The sequence below is a fragment of the Monodelphis domestica genome, chromosome 5, assembly GCF_027887165.1.
Source record: "Monodelphis domestica isolate mMonDom1 chromosome 5, mMonDom1.pri, whole genome shotgun sequence".
Classification (NCBI taxonomy): Eukaryota; Metazoa; Chordata; class Mammalia; order Didelphimorphia; family Didelphidae; genus Monodelphis; species Monodelphis domestica.
Genome location: NC_077231.1, coordinates 219479976 through 219488335, shown reverse-complemented (window position 1 = coordinate 219488335; position 8360 = coordinate 219479976). Strand labels below are relative to the sequence as shown.

The window sequence follows — 8360 nt, the reverse complement described above, 5'->3', positions numbered from 1 at the left end:
CGCAAACTGATGGAGATTTTAATACAAACAAGATATGGTCTTTGCCTTTTAAGGTCTTACATTCTACTAAAATATAATTATAGATAAATATTATGTAATATCATATATTATTACATTAAACAGTTACAAAACAAAGAGTTATGTGGTCCGAGACAGTAATTTTCTAGCCAACTTCCAAGGTCTCTTCCAATAGTAAGAATTATATGATTCAACTATTCATACAGAGTTCATATAATGAAATTAGTTCTTCTTCTTTCTAAAAAAATTTATTTATTTATTTATTTATTTATTTATTTTTCAATGGAATATTTTCCCATAAGATTGGAAGTTGAATGATATGACCTTTAAAGCCTCTTTGAATTCTCAGATACATCTTTAGAAGGTAGGATAGTACTTTGTATGCAAATTGGTGGTAGAAAAATATTCTATTCCAAGGAAATCAAAGGCATAGGTAGTCACATGCTATCAGAAGGCATGAGGGACACCTTCCATTCAAGAGGCTCAGCAAAATAGGTTGTAGTGTAATTAATGTCATGATATCAACAATATTTGAAATTCTACCAGGGTTAGATAATATACCAGAGATAGGCTTCTGCTAAAGCCATTCAGTAATGGAAAGAAAGAAATAAGAATAAAACAAGGAAATTTAAAGTTGTTATCAAGATGAATGGATGAAATCAAGAAAAATTAATCTATGGCTCATAAGTTCCCTGTCCAGTTTGGGACAATTTATTTTTATTACTCTGACCTCTAGAAGCAAATAGTTATTACTGATCATGAGAAATAAACTCAATATAGAGTTTGCATTTTGAATCCCTCCTTAGACATACAAGAAAAGGATTTAAACATAATGCAAAATAAAAAGTAATATCAAATTTAATGTAGCTATATAGGTAGAATATGGTGAAAAGTAAGCTTTCTGGGAGTTAGTGAAGTATCCATAGAGGCTCCAGGATTACCTGTTAGAGACAAAAAAAGCAGGCAACTTTGATTTATATTCCAATAATAATACAGCACAAAAGGTACTGATGAAGTGGAATTGGTTCTGAATAAGTCACAAGTTTGAGTGAATGATTTTTCTTCTCCAACATTCTCCTCAGAACACCCTTCACCTCTGCATTCTATAGATCAGTGAATTCAACATAGGATTAAAAGGCTATAAAATAGGGAAAGGATTTTCTGCTGTTCCTCAGGATGGCTGGATTTGGGGGTCATGTATAGTATGATAGCAGTGCCAAAGAAGAGTCCAACTACACAGAGGTGGGAGGAACAGGTGGAGAATGCTTTCTTTCGTCCTTCCCCTGACTGGATCCTCAGGATGGCACAGAGAATGTGCACATAAGAAATAAAGACTAAACATAGAGGTCCAATTAGGACAAACACGGAGGCTATAAAGATAACAAGTTTGTTAAGCCGAGTATCAGCACAGGCAAGCTTGAGCACAGACAATATCTGGCAGAAGAGGTGGTTGATTTCCAGGGGTCCACAGAACGGTATTCTCAGAATGAGAACAACGTGTACTACAGAGAGGAGAAAACTGCATGTCCAGGAAATGATGGTCAGAGTTGTACACAATCTCCAGCTCATTATGACTGTATATCTGAGGGGATGGCAGATAGCCACATAATGCTCATAGGACATCACTAGCAAGAGAAGACACTCCATATGTGCAAAACCCAAATATCAAAACATCTGCATTATACAAGGAGCAAAGGAAATGGCTCCATCTTTGCTCAATAGGGTCACAAATATCTTTGGTACAAGGCTTGAGGCATAGGAGATATCAACAATGGACAGATGTCAGAGAAAGAAGTACATGGGAAAATGAAGATGGGAGTCCAGACAGATGAGTCCTAGCATGGTGCCATTTCCCAGAAGAGTGAGAGCATAAAACAAAGATAAGAGCATAAAGAGGAATGTCTTTATCTTTTGTCTCATGGGAAATCACAGAAGAATAAATTCTGTGATCAGTGTTTGATTTTCCCACATCTTCCTGTGACAGAGATAGTCAAACATAACAAAAAGACCACAGATGAGATTTTTTTTTTAAATTTTGGTTACTTACTGAATTAAATTATATTCTCTACATCTTCAGACAATAATTTTTAGAGATGTTCAGATTAATTTTAGCACCCAAGAGCAAACTGGAAGAAAATTTAATGTAGGATTTAGTTCAGATAGGTACAGACAGATAATTGCTGATGGGTAACAGCAAAGGTGGCATGGTGCAGGGGAAGAAGTTCTGACTTTGTAGTCAGTGAATTTATATTCAAATCTTGGCTCCAATCCTCATTGCCTATGTGACCTGGGGCAAACCTCCTTACTTTTATTTCCTGTAGAACCCAGTAGTTTATTATATGGTTTTATTCAAAACATATTCAAAATGAAAAATCAAAGAATATTTTCCACCAGAAACAATTAACTAGTTTCTACAAGCATATAATGCTGACACATTACAACAGAAAAACAGGTAATCCACATACCTAAGTCAGGCCCAAATGGTAAAACTAGCTTTTGCTGAAATCTTGTCATAATGATTGAAAACTACCATCAACAAATCATCAATTCATAGTAATGCTAGATGAGTCTGCTTTTGTGGAAAAAAGGGAGACAAGAATGTTAAAGTCTCAGACAAAATTAGAAGGGAAGCAAAAAACTGAGAAAAAAGTTATGGAAACAAAACTCTCTGACAAAAGCCCAATTTCCCAAATATATAAGGAACAAGTGAAATTTACCAAAAAAAAAAATCAAGCCAGGCTCCAATTGACAAATGGTCAAGGGATATATATAGATAGGCAGTTTTCAGATGAAGAAATCAAAACTATCAATAATCACATGAAAAAGTGTTCTAAATCCCTCTTGATTAGAGAAATGCAAAACAAAACAACTGAGGTATCACAGCAGATTGGCCAATATGACAGTAAAGGAAAATAATGAATGCTGGAGGGAATGTGGCAAAATTGGGACACTATTACATTGCTGGTGGAGTTGTGAACTGATCTAACCATTCTGGAAAGCAATTTGGAATTATGCCCAAAGGACTTTAAAATATTGCATGCCCTTTGATCCAGTGTATTATACAACTACTGGGTTTGTATCCCAGAGATAATTAAAACTTTGTACAAAAATATTCATAGCTACACTCTTTGTGGTGGCAAAAAATTGGAAAATGAGGGGATGTTCCTTAATTGGGAAATGGCTGAACAAATTGTGGCATTTGTTGGTGATGGGATACTATTGTGCTAAAAGGAATTATGACCTGCTTGATTTCTATATGAAGTGGGTGATCTCTATGAATTGATGTGGAGTGAAATTAGATAGAACCAGAAGAACATTACACACAGTAAGTGAAGTATTGTGGCACAATCAAATGTAATAGGCTTTGCTACTAAAAGCAATGCAATAATCCAGGACAACCTAGAGGGACTTATGAGAAAGAATGTTCTCCACATGATCAGACTTGCATTTTAGGGAAACCACTTTAGTGGCTAAATGGAGTATAGATTGAAGTGGGGAGAGACTTGAGGTAGGAAGACTCACCAACAGACTTCTAGCAATTAAGGGCTGAGGTGATGAAGGCTTGCACCAGAGTGGTGACAATGTCAGAGGAGAAAAAGGGGAGTATTTACAAGATATTGCAAAGGTGAAATCAACAGCATTGGCAACAGCTTGGATATGAAGGGAATGAGGGACAGTGAGGAATCCACAACAACTCATTGGTAGTAAGCCTAAGGGATGGGGTGGATAATGTTGCCCTCTAAAGTCATAGGGAAGGTAGGAGAGATGGGGGAGAGTGTAGAGGAAAAGATTATAAATTTTGTTTTGGATATGCTGAGTTTAGAAATCCACTGGTAATCCAGTGAGACAGCAAAAGATAACTTAAAAAAAGGAACCCTTACATTCTTAGAATCAAGACAAATTAATGATTGGTTCCAAGGCAGAAGAGCAATAAGGGTTAGGCAATTGGGGTTAAGTGAAACACAGGTAGGGAGTGTCTGAGACCAGATTTGCATCCAGAACCTTCCATCTCCAGGTTTGACTTTCTATCCACTGAGCCACATAAGTGGTCCCAAGATATAAGCCTTTAAATGTCAGAAATATAACTCCCATTTTCCCTAGATGGAATAGGTTTCAAAAAACATGACAAGATCAAGCAACACACAGCAACAAAATCACTCTCAAAAATATTCTTTAAGATAAATTCAGATCTTAGAATACTATAGTGATTCAAGATACCAGGCCCCAGAACATACAGTAATTTTTGGTGGGTAGAGGACCTTAAATGCATTGTGGCAGCTGGAGGAGTCATAGGGTATTGAATAGTTTTTAAACTAATAGTTTAAAAAGCTATTTAAATAATTGTAATAGTCAACTGGTTCGGATATTTCAATTTTTCTAAAGGATAAGAACTGTCCCATTCACTCTGCATTTATCACCTGGGTCAAAGTCCCCATTTCCATACTAGTTATAGTTATAGATATATATAGTTACAAGAACCAGTTATAGTTCTTGTAAACACTCTCCTTAAAGATTATAGAAGCGTGGAAAACTTCTCATTAATTTTAGACTTCAGTAATTCATTCCTTTCTTTATCCTTCAGGGCTTCAGAGAGTGTCTTTTCTCTTCTTAGTGTCTTTTCTCACCAATTTACTTCAGTGTTGAAGTCTTTCAGCGTGTACACAAGCTTAAACTTTTGCATTTTTACCTAAAATAAAAAAGCTTGAAACTTTTCTATTTTGACAGCTCAGTACACAAGCCTTAACAAGGTTTCCTAACTTTCTAATCCAAGTGGAGGTGTTTTTTCAATAATTAGTATGCCTTCTGGTACTCTTCTGCTCTAAGATCTAATCCATCATTCTTTAAATAGCAGATAGAATGCCACAAGCTAAAAACTATGACTTGATTTCTTTAAATTGTAGAAGACTTCTCAATCAGGTTAAACCCATGCCGTTATTCACACACCTGTGTAATCTTGGGCAATGGATCAATCAATCAATCTTCATTTAAGAGCTACTGTATGCTAGGCACTTTGCTAGGATTTGAGAATACAAATATAAGAAGCCAAGTCTCAAGAAGTTGTTCTCAAGGTGAGATGACATAAAAAATATAAGTATAGAAAGAATACATTTACATATGTGAATATATGTACACATGCAAATATGGTCAAGGTAGAATGGGGAGACACTTTCATTGAAAGTAGAGGAGGATCCAAAGGAAAGAAAGAGAGCTGGGTAAAGAATTTGGGTAGGGAGTCAGTATGAATGATTACATCAGGTCTGAAGGAAGGGAGCTGAAATCTGTCTTGGACCAGTCATGTCCCTGCAGAAGCTACTGAAGGCCAAGATTTGTCCTACAAAGAACAATATAAGAGTTGGATAAGTCTGACAGAAAGATAAGCAAATGGAAAAATACAGAATTAACAAACTGTTAGAGGATTTAAAGCTAAATTTTTTTCACATTCTGAAAGAAATCACCAAAAAATATACATACATATATGGTACTTAAAAAAAAATCCATGTGGTAGAACACAGAAAATTCAAAAATAAATGTAAAAGGGGAGAGATATGAAGCACATCTTTTTTAGGTCACAACAGAAAAGAAATAAAAATCAATTAAGGAAACACAAACAAAAGGCACAAATTTCAATAATGACATCTGAAATAATGAGTAGGTCAATGAATAAATAATAGAAATAATATGATTATTAAAAACAATGACAATGATGAAACAGCACATCCAAATTCCTGTGATAGTCCTAATGCAGTCATTAGAGGGAAAAAAATCTGTAAAGGCTTATATTAATAAATTAGAAAAAGAGAGTATAATAAACTACATAGAGGATAATAAAAGGCATTGAAAAATTTGAAAGTCAATAAATAAAACTCAATAAAACAAAAGGGGAAATCTTGAAAATTTAAGGAGAAATAGATATATTAAAAATAAAGACTAAAGAATTTATAAATGGGAAACTGTTCTTTAAAAAAATCTAACAAAATGAATAAATATTTAGTTAGCATGATTAAAAATAAGAGAACATGAAACAAGACCAACAAAATTAAAATAGAACAAGATGAAATCACAACAAAACTAGAAGAAAAAAATAATTTTAATAACCTTCTATTTAAGAACCTTCTAATATTTTATACTCATATAAGAACAATGCTAAAACACAAAAGAAATTCATATTACCTTCAGAAATATAAAATATCCAAATTAATAGAACAGAAAAAATTCATCAAAACAATAAAACGAGTAATCCAAATACAGAAAAATAAAATAATTGTAAAGGAGCTAACAAAAGAGGGAAAATCTTCCTAGTTCAGATCAATTTATATTAGAATTCTACCAAACTTTTGAAAAACAAATGTTTATAACACAACAATTATTCTCCAAAATCAAGAAAGGAACCAAACAAATATAATCCAAACACTTACACCAAGGAAGTTTGGTAAAGCAACGAAAGAGAAATATGTCAATATAATCAATTTTTTATTTAAAATGTTTAAATAAATAAAAATCCTAGCAAATAGAATCTTTGAAAAAAAGATTATAACTACTTTTCCAAAATAATCAATCATTCTGACCAAGTTGCATTTATACCATGGATGATGAACATTTAATGTTAGGAAAACAATCAATATAATTAATAATATTCAAATAAACAAAAACCTTGGTTATTTTAAAAGGTGCAGGAAAAATTGTTTGATAACTATAATTTATCATTTTGAAAAAAATTCTCAAAGTATAAAAATGTAGTGTCATAGAGGTCTCTCTTTAAAAAGGATTATAAAAAATATCTATCTAAAACAAAAAGAAAGCTTTAAATACCAGTGGCTTTTCCATCATAAAAAAGCTATCAATAGCAAGAGAAAAGGGAGAAATTACAGGCATAAAGATAGAGAAAGAAGGGGAAAATCTCCATCTACTAATGACATATTTTACTTAAAAATCTGAGGAATCAGTTGAGAAAACTTAAGCAAAGTTTTATACTACAAAACAAAACAAAAATGAATGCCATTTCTAGTAAAATTCAAGTAAAGTACTCAAAAATTATTATAAAATTCATAATTTGGAGTCAATGAAAGAACACTCCATACATAAATATATACATACATACATACATATATATTCATATCAACTGCAAAGTTTTCCTTAAGGAAATAAAGAACAATTTATAACAACCATATGAAAGAAAGCACCCAATTCTCAATAATATAACAAATTCAAATCAAAACAACTCAGAAACTTCACTCATATCCAGAAAATGTGAAGAATCAATGTCAGAGGAATTGTGAAAATATAGGTATAAAAATACATTGTTGGGGAAAACTATGAATTAGTATCATTCCAGAAAGCAAATTCTAATTATACAAATAAATATTCATATTCATTAACCAAGAAATTTTACTAGTAAGCATATATCTCAAGGAGTCATTGACAAAAAGAAAGCTCCATATCCTCAAAAATAATTAGAGAGGCATTTTTTTGTGCATGTGGTAGCAAAGTCCTGGAAATGAATGAGATATAAATCAATTGGGGAATATATGAACAAATTGCAATATATGATTGTAATGTAATATTATTGGATTGTAAGAAACAGTGGATGTAAGGAATACATTGAAGCATGAAGTGACATACAAACTGAAGCAAATAAATTAGGAAGAGTCAGAAAAACAATATAACATTGACTAAAACAATGGAAATGGAAATAACAATCATAAAACCAGCTAAACAAAATGATTGGACATTATAATGGACAAATTTTGCTCCATGAGTAAATACCTTCCTTTGCAGAGCTATAAGTTCACAAGCATGGAATATTGACTATAAAGTCAGATTTTTTCCAATTATAATTTAGTTGTGCTAATTTTTAAATTTTTTAAAAAATATTTGTTGTAAGAGATGGCTTTCAGGGAGGGTAGCAGAAGGATATAAAGGAAATGTAAGCTATATAAAAAACATGTTAATAAAAAAAACCTAATTAAAATAACAAGTACAGAGTACTTGTCTTTGTTACTTTCCTCTGATGTGACCCTTTTAAGAATGTATAGCATTCCATCTTTTATTCCATTTATATATACCCATTACATTACTTGAATTATCCTTTTTAAGATAAATATTGTAAAAATAAAAGGGAGACTGCAAAATTAATATAGGCAATGGATTTGTTTATTGGTTATAAACTGATTTTAGATATTCTGCTTGCTGTGCTCACAAAGTATCTTCAGTTTATATCAGTGAAGTGAAGCACATAAATGAGCTTCTCTTCAGGCTCAGGTACAAGGGCACTAAAGAGACTGGTTATAAAAAATAAAACATTTATTGAAATATATAAGGATAAAAGGTTTTCTAACTCTAAG

At 32.4% G+C, this 8360-nt stretch overlaps 1 pseudogene; it reads right to left on the bottom strand.

Moving 5' to 3' along the window:
* Positions 1-396: 396 nt before the first annotated feature.
* LOC100619240 (olfactory receptor 2A5-like) lies at positions 397-2653 on the bottom strand (annotated as a pseudogene).
* Positions 2654-8360: the final 5707 nt, after the last annotated feature.